Genomic DNA, 17,171 nt, shown 5'->3' with positions numbered 1-17,171 from the left:
GTGCTGCTGCTGGGGGCAGGTTGCTGCCTCAGTCTCCTAGTTGGTGCTGCGATTGGAGGGGGTACTGCTTCCCTGTGCTGCCACTGTCTCCCGGATCATCGTGCCGCTGGCTGAATTGCAGCTTGACGCTACTGCTGCCGGGAGTAACGGCTTCCTGACTGTTGTTGCTGGTGGCTGCCTACTGCTCATTGCCGCCGGAACACTGACCGGCTCGGCAGTGATGCTGGCGGAGGAGTAGTGGCGGTGGGGTGGTGCCTGCTCCCTTCCCTCGAGCATGCCGCAGTGTAAAAAAATAAATAATAGAGAGCATACCAGGGTGAGAGTCTGTATGGATCACAGTGATTACACGGGGCACAGCATAAGGACACCTTGCTGTGAGGGGCTCTGCCCACACAGATTGCTGCACCCTCTCTGATGTCAGCCGCTGCCCTCTCGTTCTCTGGGCGGCCAGTTCCAGTGTGAGGTAGGAGAGGAAGAGAACACACAGGTGTTAGGCGCCGTGGTCCGCGATGTCCTCGCGGCCCGGCGCCTAGCAACTAGGGACGCCGAGCGTGCTAGCCGCCGGCTCCCTAGCAACGCTAGGACGCCGGGCGCGCTGAGCCGCCTGGACCCTAGCAACGGGGACGCCACGGACGGACTGCGCTCCCCTTGCAGGGTCAATCAAGTGAACTACACACACTTGTCTTCTGGTCGTGCAGCAAGGCAGCTGCACGGCATTGTGCTAATCAGGCTCTGAACTTCTGATTGAAGGACTCCCTGCTAAATACCTTCTCAGTGCTTCACACAGACGCCGGTAATAGCTTCCTGCATGCTGCTTTGGTTTGCTGACGTCTGTTCCAGTTCTGCTGTGTCCGGTCATTCCTGTCCTCAGAGTTCCTGAATCTTAGTGTTGTCATCTCTTCCCAAGGAGTCTTCCAGTCCTCATTTACCCGCAACAGTCGCTAGAGGATCTCGTGTGGTTTTCGTGAGTGGCGGCTCTGCCGCGTGCTGCGGCCTAGGCCGCTTTATTTTGTATTCTGTGTTGGTGCATTTGCGGAGGTTTACGCTCCCACACTCCTCTCCGGAACTCGCCGGTGCCGGGTAGAAGAGTGGACAAGTGGGTATTTTGGTTGTCCTTTTCCCTGGCGGTTTTCCGCACATACTCTAGTTTAAAGTTAGTTTTGAGCCCCTGGCTTTGTTGTTTAGTAGAGGGCCCCTTGTTATCACCCTGTCTCGGATTTCTCTTTGTCTCCCATTAAGACCTGAGGGGGCATCGGAGTTGGGCAGACGTAATCCGCCATTCAAACGCGGCTGCCATGGGCCCAAGCAACCATAGTCTCGCAAGAGATTTCTGACAGCACGGGCGAGACAACGGAGATAGGGCGCCAGGGGCTATTCCCGTTCCCACTCCCTTTCCAAGCATTACGTTCCAGTACTCAGGTCCTTGCTATAAGATATCCCCAGACCAGAGTATTGGAATCATAACAACAGGAGAGCAGCCCTGATATATAACAGAGGTGGAAGTTCTATAGGCAACAGAGACGGAGACCAGCCAGCCAGTCTCCCAGTGCCCTGATCACTACACGCCGCCAGCACAGCATTACAGGAGGGTCCTATAGTGCTGCCCTGAGCTAACAGGTGTGTGTACCAGTGTGCTGCGCCCTGGTGTCTCTGAGAGGGGTGAGGTCACCGTGCCGCTTTAGTATATGGCTTTTCCTTAGTACTGTAAGTTACAGCCCTGCACTAGTAGTGGCAACTCTGCCCTATGTGAACCTGTGAGGTTATTTTCCTATTTACAGAATAACCGGGGAGAAGGCGGCCACATTGCGGCTCTTAAGAGAAGGCACTCTAGTACACCCCCTGCTGGCGGCCACTGCGCAGGCGCAACAAATTGAAATGTCCGATCTCTATAATGGGGCATATTTCTCTTAATTAAAAAAAACCTGTAACTTTCTGAAAAACCACAACCCCAAAAGGCACTTCACAGGGACATGCTCTATCTAATAAAACAAACCCCAAGTCATATATATATATATATATATAAAATAAGATTTTACTCACCGGTAAATCTATTTCTCGTAGTCCGTAGTGGATGCTGGGACTCCGTAAGGACCATGGGGAATAGCGGCTCCGCAGGAGACTTGGCACAACTAAAGAGAGCTTTAGGACTACCTGGTGTGCACTGGCTCCTCCCCCTATGACCCTCCTCCAGACCTCAGTTAGGATACTGTGCCCGGAAGAGCTGACACTAAGGAAGGATTTTGAATCCCGGGTAAGACTCATACCAGCCACACCAATCACACCGTACAACTCGTGATATTATACCCAGTTAACAGTATGACAACAACGGAGCCTCTGCACAGATGGCTCTCAACAATAACCCTTTTGTTAACAATAACTATGTACAAGTACTTGGGATGGGCGCCCAGCATCCACTACGGACTACGAGAAATAGATTTACCGGTGAGTAAAATCTTATTTTCTCTGACGTCCTAAGTGGATGCTGGGACTCCGTAAGGACCATGGGGATTATATCAAAGCTCCCAAACGGGAGGGAGAGTGCGGATGACTCTGCAGCACCGAATGAGCGAACTCCAGGTCCTCCTCAGCCAGGGTGTCAAACTTGTAAAATCTTGCAAATGTGTTTGACCCCGACCAAGTAGCAGCTCGGCAAAGTTGTAAAGCAGAGACCCCTCGGGCAGCCGCCCAAGAAGAGCCCACCTTCCTCGTGGAATGGGCTTTTACTGATCTAGAATGCGGCAGTCCCGCCGCAGAATGTGCAAGCTGAATTGTGCTACATATCCAGCGAGCAATAGTCTGCTTTGAAGCAGGAGCACCCATCTTGTTTGGTGCGTAGAGGATAAACAGCGAGTCAGTTTTCCTGACTCCAGCCATTCTGGAAACATAAATTTTCAGGGCCCTGACTACATCCAGCAACTTGGAATCCTCCAAGTTCCGAGTAGCCGCAGGCACCACAATAGGTTGGTTCAAATGAAACGCTGAAACCACCTTAGGCAGAAATTGGGGATGAGCCCTCAATTCCGCCCTATCCATATGGAAAATCACATAAGGGCTTTTGCATGACAAAGCCGCCAACTCTGACACACGCCTGGCCGAAGCCAGGGCCAATAGCATGACCACTTTCGACGTGAGATATTTTAACTCCACGGTTTTAAGTGGCTCAAACCAATGTGATTTAAGGAAATCCAACACCACGTTGAGATCCCAAGGTGCCACTGGAGGCACAAAAGGAGGCTGAATATGCAGCACTCCTTTAACAAAAGTCTGAACTTCCGGCAGGGAAGCCAGTTCTTTTTGGAAGAAAATCGACAGAGCCGAAATCTGGACCTTAATGGACCCCAATTTGAGGCCCATATTCACCCCTGACTGTAGGAAGTGCAGGAATCGACCCAGTTGAAATTCCTCCGTTGGGGCCTTCCTGTCCTCACACCAAGCAACATATTTTCGCCATATGTGGTGATAATTAGAGATGAGCGCCTGAAATTTTTCGGGTTTTGTGTTTTGGTTTTGGGTTCGGTTCCGCGGCCGTGTTTTGGGTTCGAACGCGTTTTGGCAAAACCTCACCGAATTATTTTTGTCGGATTCGGGTGTGTTTTGGATTCGGGTGTTTTTTTCCAAAAACACTAAAAAACAGCTTAAATCATAGAATTTGGGGGTTAAGAGGGGGTTTGAAATTTTGACTTGTCTACTTAAAGATCACCAAATTCTGATCACAAGGTCAATTACATTCCTGGGTGGGATTGAACCACCAACCTTTTGGTTAATAGCCTTACACACTAACCAATTGCGCCACAGAGACACTTTGCAAAAGTACATACTGACAAAGGCTAATAAGCATTCATCTAGAACGTTTCCTAGAAAAACTTTAAAAAGTCAATAATCTGGAGAGTTTTTGAAAGATGTTTCTTCCATCAACCAACGAAGAAACACATTGGTACTTTCCCATGATGAGTGAGTGCTCCAGGATCTCTTGCACTTACATGTGCAGCAGAGTACTGCAATGGAAGCATGCTGGGCCCATAACCCAGAGGTAGGCAGATTGAAACTATCCTTTGCTATATGCATTTTTTTTTGTTAATTAAAGTAATCCAAAACTGGGATTGATATTTTTGCTCTTTTATTTTTACTTAAAGTACAATAACTTTTACCATTTTAATTTGTTTTAATAGTATATTGACAGTATTGTTTTCTTTCAAAAATCCACTTAATTTTCTTTACCCTATTATTAAAATGGTAATTGACAAAAACAAACTACATTGTCACCAGAAGAGCAATACAAAATGTACAAGTGATATATTAAAATCATCTTTCCAGCTTGAATTTCAATGATGCATTGGGGCAACGATTTTGTGAGAAACATCTTCACCCTTAAATAAAGATTTTCTTAATTCCTTACCTGTGTGCTAATTAGATATCACCTTGTTTTCACATTAAACAGACTTCCACATGAGAAAGCAGCAAGGATGCAGTGGCGTTAATGTTTCCTGGTGTCAACCTGTATTATTTCAGTAGATATTGAAATGACGATGCATCTTGCTGCCTTTCCAATGAAGCAAGTTTAATTTAGTAATAGGTGAAAAACCATCCCTACAAAGGTGTTAATCAGATACTTGGCTTTGTGGACACTTTTCAGAGAACAAATTTGTTAGCATAAAAATAAAGCCAGAAAATGAAGAGCTGTTTAATCACTCAATTGGATTTTTTTGCCAGCATATTTCTTTTTCTCTGCAACCCACTGCTAAATTGTGCTTCCTAGCTGTTTTTTTTTATAAAATCACTTAATCAAATCTAACTCTGATTACATCAGAGAAGGCCAAGTACCCTACACCACAAGAGGGGGTTTGAAATTTTGACTTGTCTACTTAAAGATCACCAAAATCTGATAACAAGGTAAATTACGTCCCTGGGTGGGATTGAACCACCAACCTTTTGGATAATAACCGAACACGCTAACTGATTGCGCCACAGAGACACTTTGCAAACGTACATTCTGACAAACGCTAATAAGCATTCATCTAGAACGTTTCCTAGAAAAACTTTAAAAAGTCAATAATCTGGAGAGTTTTTGTAAGATGTTTCTTCCATCAATCAACGAAGAACATTCAAGCTGATTTCTTGCAGCAGCTGGGCACTGTAACAGCTCCAGAGCTGCTCTTTAAGGCAACTAAAAGGGTGTGGGCCCTGCAGCACTACCTGTAGTTCGCATTGTGCGTTGGAAGGCACAAAGTAAGCAGACGGGAGAAGTCAGGATAGTGCGCAAGGGCATAGAAGGGAGCGGCTCAAGAAAAGAGAAGTGGAAACAGACAGCAAACTAGGCTGGAGAGAGACCTGAGACAAAGAGATCTGAATTATACGAGAGCCGACCAGGGGAAACACAAATTATGCAGTCAAGTTTCCCACATTTGGGGAAATCACAGGGGCAGCACACCCAGAGTGCAATGGGTGAGCCTTGCCCTGGGAGAAGCACCTACATGATCATAGTATCTCACCTGGCAGGTAAGTAGGAGTTGGGCTAGAGCTGCGAAGGGTCGCTGCTCGGGTACCCCCCTGTCAAGTGAAGGAGATAAAATTGAGGCAGCACAAGGGAACTCTCGAAAGAAGAACAAGGCTAGAGGAAGATCTGAGACAAAGAAATCTGATTTTTACCAGAGTTGACCAGAAGAAAGCACAAACACAGTCCCCCACTACCACAAATAATGCAGTTGAGTTTCCCACATTTGGGGAAATCACAGGGGTCAGCATACCCAGAATGCAATGAATGAACCTCACCCTGGGAGAACAATCTTCATGACCATGGTATCTCCTATGCAAAATAAGTATGATTTGGGATAGGGCTGGGGAGGGCCGCTGCTCAGGCACATCTCTGTCAAGTAAAGGAGATTCAACTGAGGCAGCACAAGGGAACTCTCATCTGGGGACAACAACTGCAGGGAGAACACATATTTTCAGATGAACATGGGAGGGCAGAAGGCTGCCTAATACTGAAGCACCCCCAAACAACAAACCAAATGCAACAACTAGTGCAAGCATTCCTGGGGGAAGGCCTGCAGCAGATGGATTTGCATATGGTGATGTCATCCAAGCAGTGGGTCAAAGTTGGCTTCAACCCTCGTCTGCATATGAAAAGAAAAAAGGGATGTGCAGGGCATGGCGTCCTTTTGTGGCGCTTGGATGACCCCTAATTTGCATTAAACATCTCCACCCTCCTTCGGTGTGGGGCTCATGTTGGCTATGCCCCAGCCCCTGAAGCAGATGAGAGTTCCCTTGTGCTGCCTCAGTTGAATCTCCTTTACTTGACAGAGATGTGCCTGAGCAGCGGCCCTCCCCAGCCCTATCCCAAATCATACTTATTTTGCATAGGAGATACCATGGTCATGAAGATTGTTCTCCCAGGGTGAGGTTCATTCATTGCATTCTGGGTATGCTGACCCCTGTGATTTCCCCAAATGTGGGAAACTCGACTGCATTATTTGTGGTAGTGGGGGACTGTGTTTGTGCTTTCCTCTGGTCAGCTCTGGTAAAAGCCAGATTTCTGTGTCTCAGATCTTCCTCTAGCCTTGTTCTTCTTTCGAGAGTTCTCTTGTGCTGCCTCAGTTGGATCTCCTTCACTTGACAGGGGGGTGCCCGAGCAGCGACCCTCCTCAGCTCTTGCCCAACTCCTACTTACCTGCCAGGTATGATCAGGAAGGTGCTTCTCCCAGGGCAAGGCTCACCCATTGCACTCTGGGTGTGCTGCATCTGCGATTTCCCCAAATGTGGGACACTTGACTGCATAATTTGTGTTTCCTCTGGTCGGCTCTCATATAATTCAGATCTCTTTGTCTCAGGTCTCTAATGCTAATGGCTGATTAGAATAAATGCCGTGCAGCTGCCTTGCTGCACGGCCAGAGAGCAGGTGAATATCTTAATTTCCTAAAGCCTAGCAACGGGGAACGCGGTCCGCCAGTGGCGTCCCCGTTGCTAGGGTCCGTGCGGCTCAGCGCGCCCGGCGTCTAGCGTTGCTAGGGAGCCGGCGGCTGTACGTGCACGGCATCTCTAGTTGCTAGGCGCCGGGCCGCGCAGACCATCAAGCGGACCCCGGCGCCAAACAGTACCCCCCCCTTGAGGAGGGGTCAAGGAACCCCTAAAGCCAGGTTTCTGAGGAAATTCCCGAAAAAATGCCCTCTTGAGCCTCGGGGCATGAAGATCCTTATCCTGGACCCAAGACCTTTCCTCCGGACCATAGCCTTTCCAGTGAACCAGAAAATACAGCCGATCCCGGGACAATTTGGAATCGAGAACCTTCTCTACCAAGAACTCCTGTTGTCCCTGTACATCTACTGGAGATCTACCCTGAGAGATCTTCCGAGGAAATCTACTGGAAGAAACGTATTGTTTCAACAGGGAACAATGAAACGTATTTCCAATCCTGAGAGATCTTGGTAAACGTAACCGAAAGGCAACTGGGTTGACTCTTTTAATAATAAGAAATGGCCCAATAAATTTGGGTCCCAGTCTAGCTGAGGATTGTCGAAGCCTGATGTTGCGAGTCGACAACCACACCCTATCTCCCACCTTAAAAGTGCAAGGACGTCGGAGCCTGTCAGAAAATTTCTTCTCTCGAAAGGCCGCTTTTCTGAGAGCAAGGTGCACCTTTTTCCAAATGGCTCTGAGATGGGAGGTTAAGGTAAGCGAGGAGACTGAGGAATGATGAAAAAAAGAATTAGCTCTGGGGTGAAAACCAAAAACTGAAAAGAATGGAGACTCTTTAGTGGAGGAATGACAAGAATTATTGTAAGCAAATTCAGCCAACGGAAGAAACTCGGACCAATCATTCTGGAGTTTGGCTGAATACAAGTGCAAATATTGTTTCAATGATTGGTTAACTCGTTCGGTTTGCCCGTTGGATTGTGGGTGGTAACCGGATGTTAACGACAATTTCATCTTCAATGAGGCACAAAAACATTTCCAGAATTGTGCGATGAATTGTGGACCCCGATCAGAAACAATATCAGTAGGCAACCCATGAAGCCTGAATACATGGCGGAGAAACAAAACTGCCAACCCTTGGGCAGAAGGCAATCGGGGAAGAGCAATAAAATGAGCCATTTTACTAAAACGGTCCACTACCACCCATATGACTCGGAATCCGGCTGAAAGGGGAAGGTCAACCACAAAATCCATAGAAATATGAGACCATGGCCTGAGAGGAACATTTAAGGGCATAAGTTGCCCGATGGGCAAGGAACGGGGAACCTTATGCTGTGCACAAACCTGACATGAATAAACAAATTCCTTGACGTCTTTAGAAAGACCAGGCCACCATACTGAGCGAGAGACTAACTCCAATGTCTTAGAGACTCCTGGATGCCCTGAAACTTTGTTATCATGGAATTCCGTTAAAACAGTAACTCTCAAAAACTCAGGGACGTAAAGACGACCAGCAGGAGTAATTCTAGGAGCTTGGTGTTGAAGCTGTTTTAACTGGGTAAATAAATCTTGTGTGAGGCCCGCCCAGATGACCGAAGATGGAAGTATGGGGGTAACAGGATTGTTATTGTGAACCGGAAGAAAGCTATGTGACAGGGCATCAGCCTTAGTATTCTTGGAACCAGGCCTGAAAGTGATTATAAATTTGAAACGTGTAAAAAATAATGCCCAACGTGCCTGCCGGGCATTAAGCCGCTTAGCCGATTCAATGTATTGCAGGTTCTTATGGTCAGTCAATACCGAAATAGTATGTTTTGCTCCCTCCAGCCAATGCCTCCACTCCTCGAAAGCCCATTTTACCGCCAGTAACTCCCGATTACCAACGTCATAGTTGGATTCAGCGGAGGAGAATTTCCTGGACATAAAGGCACAAGGATGTAACTCCAGAGACTCCGGATCCTTTTGAGAAAGGATAGCCCCCACTCCAACCTCCGAGGCATCAACCTCCACCACAAAGGGCAATTCCGGATTAGGATGTCTGAGGACTGGAGCCGAGACAAAGGCTTGTTTCAAGGCCCGGAAGGACAACTCAGCTTCACGCGACCAGTTGGTAGGATCCGCTCCTTTCTTTGTCAGAGCTACAATGGGAGCAACCAGGTCAGAAAAAGAATGAATGAACCTCCTATAATAATTCGCAAACCCTAAAAAACGCTTAATTGCTTTTAAATTGGTGGGTTGCGCCCAACTAAGGATGGCCTGGAGTTTCTTTGGTTCCATGGAAAATCCCTGAGGGGAAATTATGTACCCTAAAAAAGATACTTCCGTGACATGAAACTCACACTTCTCCAGCTTGGCATATAAATGATTCTCACATAACTTTTGAAGAACCAGACGCACCTGGGTAACATGTTGTTCCATTGATTTAGAAAAAATCAGGATGTCGTCTAAGTAAACGACCACGAATTTCCCTAGGAAGTCACGGAGCACATCGTTAATGAGGTCTTGAAAAACTGCCGGAGCATTGGACAGGCCGAACGGCATCACCAGGTATTCGTAGTGACCCGACTGAGTACTGAAGGCCGTTTTCCACTCATCTCCAGATTTAATTCGGATGAGGTTGTACGCTCCTCTAAGGTCAATTTTAGAAAAAATCACAGCAGAACGTAACTGATCAAAGAGTACAGAAATCAACGGCAAAGGATAGGTGTTTTTAACTGAGATCTTATTCAGGGCTCTAAAATCAATGCAAGGTCTAAGCGAGCCATCCTTTTTCTCCACAAAGAAGAAGCCTGCACTTAAAGGAGATTTTGATGGTCTAATAAATCCTTTCTCAAGGCTCTCCTTTACATAATCATTCATAGCCGCAGTTTCTGGCCCGGATAATGCATATAATCTTCCCTTTGGCAATGCGGCACCAGGAATTAACTCAATAGCACAATCATAAGGCCGATGGGGAGGCAGAATGTCCGCATTGCCTTTGGAGAAAACATCAGCAAACTCCTGGTATTCCACCGGAATGAGTTCTGGAATGATAGCTGCTACTCTGACTGGAAACGTGATACATTCCTTATCACAAAAAGTACCCCAATGTGAAATCTCCCCCGACCGCCAATCAATGGTGGGATTATGAAAGGCCAGCCAAGGGTGACCCAGAACAACTGGAACTGCTGGGCAATGTGTAAGAAAGAACTCGATTTTCTCGGAATGTAGAGCTCCTACTGTAAGTAGTGCAGGGGGTGTACGGAGAGAAATAATCCCATTAGACAGCGGACTCCCATCTAAGCCATGCATGGTGACACACCTACCCAAAGGTAACTGAGGAATGCCTAAGGCCTTAGCCCAAGTTAAATCCATAAAGTTTCCTGCAGCTCCACTGTCAACAAAAGCCGACACCGAAGAACTGAGGCTGCCAAAGGAAACTTTAACTGGGACTAAAAGGGAGTTATTCGAGGAGATAAGCTGCAGACCTAGGTGAACCCCCTCACAATTCACCTGGTCAAAGCGTTTCCCGACTTGTTCGGACAATTACGAGCAAAATGTCCCTTACCCCCACAGTACAGACAAAGACCAGAATTTTGCCTTCTGGCTCTTTCTTCAGGAGACAGCCGGGAGAGACCCATCTGCATGGTCTCCTCTACGTCTTCAGGAATGGAATTTACACACGGACTTGACCTTACAGGTGCTCCTTTTTCAGCCCTCCGCTCTCTGAGACGACGATCAATCTTAATAGAAAGCTCCATGAGTTTATCGAGAGTCTCAGGAGCGGGGTACTGAAGGAGACTGTCTTTTATAGACTCTGATAAGCCGAGGCGAAACTGACTGCGCAGGGCTGGGTCATTCCAGCCACAGTCGTTCGACCAACAGCGAAACTCCGTACAATAAACCTCTGCAGGATTTCTACCCTGTCTGAGAGCGCGCAACTGACTTTCAGCGGACGCCTCTCTATCAGGGTCATCATACAAGAGCCCTAAAGACTCAAAAAAAGCGTCAACTGACAACAATGCCGGATCCTCTGCTCTTAAACCAAATGCCCAGGTCTGAGGATCCCCCTGGAGCAAAGAAATAATAAACCCGACCCGCTGAGATTCAGTACCCGAGGAAGTCGGTCTTAAACGAAAATAAAGTTTACAGGATTCTTTAAAATTAAAAAACTCTTTTCTATCACCAGAAAAACGGTCAGGCAAATGCATCTTTGGTTCAGGGACTACCCTTGGGGAAGCTCGCAAAAGATCTTCCTGCGACTTCACCCGAAGAGAAAGATCCTGAACCATCTGAGTAAGTTCTTGAATCTGGCTGACTAAGAGCTGACCAGGATTTGGCACTAAACCTGTTGGATTCATGAGGCCGATAAACTCTCACAAAACTGAATGAGAAAAAATTAAACCCCGTTTAATTTTAAGTTTTGGTATGGCCGGTAATAATGTTATGATTCCAGCACTCTGGTCAGAGAAGATCTTATGGCAAGGACTGGAGCACTGGAACGGAATGCTGGGGAAGGGAGCAGGACAGGAAAATAGCCCCTGGCGCCCTAACTCTGTTGTCTTACCCGTGTTGTCAGAAATCCCCTGCGAGACTATGGTTTCTTGAGCCCTTGGCAGCCGCGTTTGAAGGGCGGATTATGTCTGCCCAACTTCGATGCCCCCCGGTCTTAATGAGAGACAAAGGGAAACCCGAGACAGGGTGATAACAAGAGGCCCTCTAACTAAACAACCAGGCCAGGGGCTAAGCAAACTCAAAACTATAATATGTGCGGAGAAACCGCCAGGAAAAAGGACAACCAAAATATCCACTTGTCCAATTCTCCTACCCGGCACCGCCAAGTACCAGAGAGGACTTGTGGAAGCGGAACCCTCCGCAAATGCTCCAAACACAAAATATAAAAGGTAAAGCGGCTGAGCTGCAACACACGGCAGAGCCGCAACTCACGAACACCACTGGATATAAAACGGTGATCAGTCAGGACTCCAGGGAACCAAACGACCTCTTGGGATGAGATGACAACTCCCGAATACCGGACTTCTGCGGACTGGAATGACCGGATACAGCAGGACTGGAAACAGACTCTCAGCAAACAAAGGCAGCATGCAGGAAGCTATTACCGGCGTCTGTGAGAAGCCCTGGGAGTGTATTTAACAAGGAGTCCTCCAATCAGCTGCTAAAGGCTGATTAGAATAAATGCCGTGCAGCTGCCTTGCTGCACGGCCAGAGAGCAGGTGAATATCTTAATTTCCTAAAGCCTAGCAACGGGGAACGCGGTCCGCTAGTGGCGTCCCCGTTGCTAGGGTCCATGCGGCTCAGCGCGCCCGGCGTCTAGCGTTGCTAGGGAGCCGGCGGCTGTACGTGCACGGCGTCTCTAGTTGCTAGGCGCCGGGCCGCGCAGACCATCAAGCGGACCCCGGCGCCTAACAGTATGACTCCCAAAAACAACAACCGCGTCATTGGGACCAACTGCGATTTTGGCAAGTTTAGGAGCCAACCATGTTGTTGAAGAACTGTCAGGGAGAGTAGATGTTTTGCACCAACTGGTCCCTGGATCTCGCCTTTATCAGGAGATCATCCAAGTACGGCATAATTGTGACTCCTTGCTTGCGAAGGAGAACCATCATTTCCACCATCACCCTGGTGAAAATCCTCGGAGCCGTGGACAGACCAAACGGCAACGTCTGAAATTGGTAATGACAATCCTGAATTGCAAACCTCAGGTAGCTTGATGCAGTGGCTAAACGGGAACATGTAATTAGGCATCCTTATGTCTACCAAAACCATGAAATCTCCTTCCTCCGGACTGGAGATCCCTACCCTGAGAGATTCCATCTTGAAATTGAATTTCTTTAGGTAGAAATTGAGGGATTTCAGATTTAAGATTGGTCTGACTGAGCCGTCCGGCTTCGGGAGCACGAAGAGGCTTGAATAAAAACCTTCTCCCTGCTGACTAAGGCCGATTTGAACAATCGGTGAGGGGGAACGTCTTGAAACCCCAGTTTGTACCCTTGTGACACTATTTGTAAAACCCACGAGTCCAGGTCCAAATTAATCAAGAACTGACTGAAGTGTTTTAGACGTGCCCCCACTGGTGTGGGCTCCTGCAAGAGAGCCCCAGCGTCATGCAGTGGATTTGGCAGAAGCAGAGGACGATCTCTGCTCCTGCGATCTTGAAGAGGCTACAGACCTCTTCCCTCTTCTCCTTCCTCTACCTGCAAAGAAAGGGAATCTTAACTTCTTGCATATCTATTGGGACAAAATGACTGCGTTAGACAATGATGCGTCTTCATCCGTTGAGAGGGAACATAGGGCAAGAAGGTTGACTTACCTGCGGGAGCTGCCGAGATCAAATTAACTAGGCAGTCACCAAACAAGGCTTCACCTTCATAGGGAAGAGACTCCCTTTCTTCTTGGAGTCAGCATCAGCATTCCCTTGGTGAATCCACAATGCCCTCCTATCCGAGACTGCCATGAAATTGGCCCGTGAACTCAAGAGTCCTATATCCCTTGCAGTCGTAAGTATGCTGCAGTGTCCTTGATATGATCCAACGTAAGGAGTATCCCATCTCTCCAAGATATCTATATCGGAAGACAAGGTATTCGACCAATTCTTGAATACTACTACTCACCCATGCGCAGGTAATGGCAGGTCTAAGTAATGTACCCGTGGTTACATAACTAGAAATAATGTAGCTTCCTGCATACGATCCGCTGGATTTGTGACAGGGCCCCGTGCAGAACAGGGGGTGACTCCCACTTTATTCTGTCCGCAGCAGGAAATGAATAAACAATCGGAAACCTTTTGGGGATTTGAAACCATCTTGTCGAGCTGGCCCAGACTTTCTCAAACAGAGATGGAGAAACGTTACATCAGCTTTCATTATATATCTATATATACATACATATAGACCCCTTTGTCAGGAACAGCAGGGTCCTCCGTGATGTTAATATGTCCTTAATATCCACAATCATGTACTGAATGCTCCTTGCCAATATTGGATCTAATCAGGAAATATTATGGTCGACATAGGAATCAGTATCCGAGTCAGTATCAGTGTGTAGTAACATTTTTGCGGGCCTGAGGGAAAAGAAGCATAGCCATGAACATCACATCTATTCTCTACGTCTGTGTCTGGGACACAGATTTATCCAACCTCACTCTGATATTATTGAAACTTTCACCCAGTCAGTTATTGGTGGTGCCAACAGGGCCACCATCATATGTCTGCATTCCTAATATAGTTTCCTCTTGGGAAAAACATTCAGCCACCGACATGTTGACACACATGTACCAAGTACCCACAGACACATCGGCTTATGGGGGATAGACCTACAGTAAATCTGTCAGAGGGACAGAGAGGATTTTTCAGCTCACAACCCAGCGCCAAAAGTACACAGTCTGGGAAATAATAAACTCTATAGTGATAGACTTGTAACGCTCTATAGATGTGCTGGTGAGGTGAGGAAGAAGCCCCGCCGCTGTAATGGCACGCTTCTGTCCCGCTCAGAAACAAATAATTAATTACGCTGGCGGGGTAAGGACAGTGCCCAGGCACTAATGTCCACTTTTGCCAGCCTTTTGTGAGGAATTTATGCTGCCCAGGGTGCCCCCCCCCCCACCCACCCACATGCCCTGCACCCTGCAGTGCCTGTGTTTGTGTGGAAGCATGGCGCACAGCATTCCGCTCGCTGCGTGGTACCTCAGAATGCCATCACTGGAGAAGAAGTCTTCTGTTCTTCTGCTACTCGCCTGTCTTCTGACTTCTGGCTCTGTAAGGGGGTGATGGCAGGCTACGGGAGTGGGCATCTAGGCGTACCCAGCGATCAGCACCCTCAGGAGCTAATGGTGTCCTGTCAGCCAGAAGCAGAGCCATTGAACTCACTAGAAGTTGGTCATACTTCTCTCCCCTAAGTTCCACGAAGCAGGGAGACTGTTGCCAGCAGCCTCCCTGAAAATAAGAAAAACTAACATAAGTCTTTTCAGAGAAACTCAGTAGAGCTCCCCTGTAGTGCATCCAGTCTCACTGGGCACAATTCTAAAACTGGAGTCTGGAGGAGGGGTATAGAGGGAGGAGACAGTTCACACCCTTTGAAAGTCTTAAAGTGCCCATGTCTCCTGCGGATCCCGTCTATACCCCATGGTTCTTAATGTGATCCCAGCATCCTCTAGGACGTATGAGAAAACAAATAACGCACACACGAGGAGGAGAGAACAAAGGAAGCTATAAGGAGGGGAGGGGAGGGGAGGGGAGGGGGGGGGGAGGTAAGGTAGTAAAGGGATATTGGATAAACTACAACCTTATACATATTCATTAATGTACCAGTAGTTAGAAGTAGAAGAGCTCTAACAGAAACCACAAAGCTTATCTAAAGCCACACCACACTGGATATGCCCAATCTCATTTGATCTTTGAAGCAAAGCAGTATTGGACTTTGTTACTACCAAGCAGTCTCCCATCCATGTATTATCAGATTCTTTAGGTGTTTTTAAACTACCAACACCCTTTTCTTGGTACTGTACATTTAATTTTTACACATATTCTTTTATGTACCAGAAGTTAGAAGTAGAAGAGCTCTAACAGAAACCACCAGCTCATCTACAGCCACAGCACACTGGATTTGCCCAATCTCTCCTGATCATGGAAGCTGAGCAGTGTTGGTCCTGGTTTTAGTACTTGGATGGGAGACCACCAGGAAATACCAGGAGCTGTGTGTATTTTTACAATACCAACACCGTTCTCTTGATGCATTCCATTTTGAAACATTGGGGCAGATCTATTAAGCCTGGGGAACTGATAAAGTGCAAGGTGATAAAGTACCAGCCAGTCAGCTCCTAACTGTCATTTTTCAAACCCAGCCTGTGACATGGCAATTAGGAGCTGATTGGCTGGTACTTTATCACCATGCAAATTATCATTTCACCAGGTTTAATAAATCGTCCGCTTATTCATTTATGTACGAGTAGTTAGAAGTAGAAGAACTCTAACAGAAACCACTAAGCTCATCTACAGCCACACCACACTGTATATGCCCAATATCACCTGATCTTAGGCCTGGTTTGTTCTTGGATGTGAGACCACCTGGGAATACCAGGTGCTGTAGGTAGTTTTATACTACCAACACCGTTCTCTTGATGCATTCTATTTTGAAACTTATTCATTGATGTAGAAGTTAAAAACAGCAAAAATCATCTACAGCCGCATCACACTGGATATGTCCAATCCAGTGGCGTAACTAGAAATTTTTCTCCCCCAAGCCAAAAAATTCTTCGGCGCCCCCCCCCCCCCCCCCCTTCATGCTCCATAATTGGGAGCAAGAAAGGGATAAATATGCGTGCGCCTAAGGCGCGCGCGTCAAAAAAGGGGCGTGGTTTTGTTGGAGTGGGCGTGGTTTCGCATAAAGGGGCGTGGCATTGCAGGAAAAGGCTACCTTATACCCCAGTTTTGCAACCTGCACGCCCATACGTTGGCCACCACAGGAAAGAAAAATAATCCTGATTCATGCCCCTTACATTATTTGTCATTTTTCCTCCTTATAGTAATGCCCAGTATACATTATGCCACATACTGCAATGGCCCTTAGACATTATGCCGCACACAATAATGCACGACACAATATGCACACACTGTAATGCCCCCGACACATTATGCCACACACCGTAATGTCTGTGACACATTATGCCACACACCGTAATGCCTGTGACACATTATGACAGGAATCGCAATGCCCGTTATACATTATGCTACACACTGCAATGCCCCTGATACATTATAGCACATACAATGTCTGTGACACATTATGACACACACCGCAATGTCCGTGATACATTATGCCACACACTGCAATGCCCGATACATTATAGCACATACAATGCCTGTGACACATTATGCCACACACTGCAATGACCTTGAGACATTATACCACAATGCCCGTGATATAGTATACCATACACCGTAATGCCTGTGACACATACCGCAATGCCCTGCCCGTTATACCCTATGCCACACATCGCAATGCCCGTTATGTATTATGCCACACTGCAATGACCCTGAGACATTATACCACATACCACAATGCCCGTGATATAGTATACCACACACCGTAATGCCTGACACATTATGACACACACCGCAATGTCCGTGATACATTATGCCACACACTGCAATGACCCTGAGACATTATACCACATATCACAATGCCCGCGATATAGTATACCATACACCGTAATGCCTGCGACACATTATGACACACACCGCAATGTCCGTGATACATTATGCCAC

At 47.2% G+C, this 17,171-nt stretch overlaps 3 non-coding genes and 1 pseudogene across 3 annotated transcripts; 2 read left to right on the top strand and 2 right to left on the bottom strand.

Moving 5' to 3' along the window:
- Nucleotides 1-5,341: 5,341 nt before the first annotated feature.
- Nucleotides 5,342-5,504, bottom strand: LOC135041168 (U1 spliceosomal RNA). The gene has a single exon (XR_010234886.1). It is a non-coding gene; the product is annotated as a U1 spliceosomal RNA (small nuclear RNA).
- A 152-nt stretch (nucleotides 5,505-5,656) lies between these two features.
- On the bottom strand, nucleotides 5,657-5,820 carry LOC135041167 (U1 spliceosomal RNA). The gene has a single exon (XR_010234885.1). It is a non-coding gene; the product is annotated as a U1 spliceosomal RNA (small nuclear RNA).
- Nucleotides 5,821-6,343: 523 nt separating this feature from the next.
- Nucleotides 6,344-6,507, top strand: LOC135041166 (U1 spliceosomal RNA). The gene has a single exon (XR_010234884.1). It is a non-coding gene; the product is annotated as a U1 spliceosomal RNA (small nuclear RNA).
- A 152-nt stretch (nucleotides 6,508-6,659) lies between these two features.
- LOC135041169 (U1 spliceosomal RNA) lies at nucleotides 6,660-6,814 on the top strand (annotated as a pseudogene).
- Nucleotides 6,815-17,171: the final 10,357 nt, after the last annotated feature.

The sequence above is a fragment of the Pseudophryne corroboree genome, unplaced genomic scaffold, assembly GCF_028390025.1.
Source record: "Pseudophryne corroboree isolate aPseCor3 unplaced genomic scaffold, aPseCor3.hap2 scaffold_794, whole genome shotgun sequence".
Taxonomy (NCBI): domain Eukaryota; kingdom Metazoa; phylum Chordata; class Amphibia; order Anura; family Myobatrachidae; genus Pseudophryne; species Pseudophryne corroboree.
This window is presented reverse-complemented; position numbering and strand designations above follow the sequence as displayed.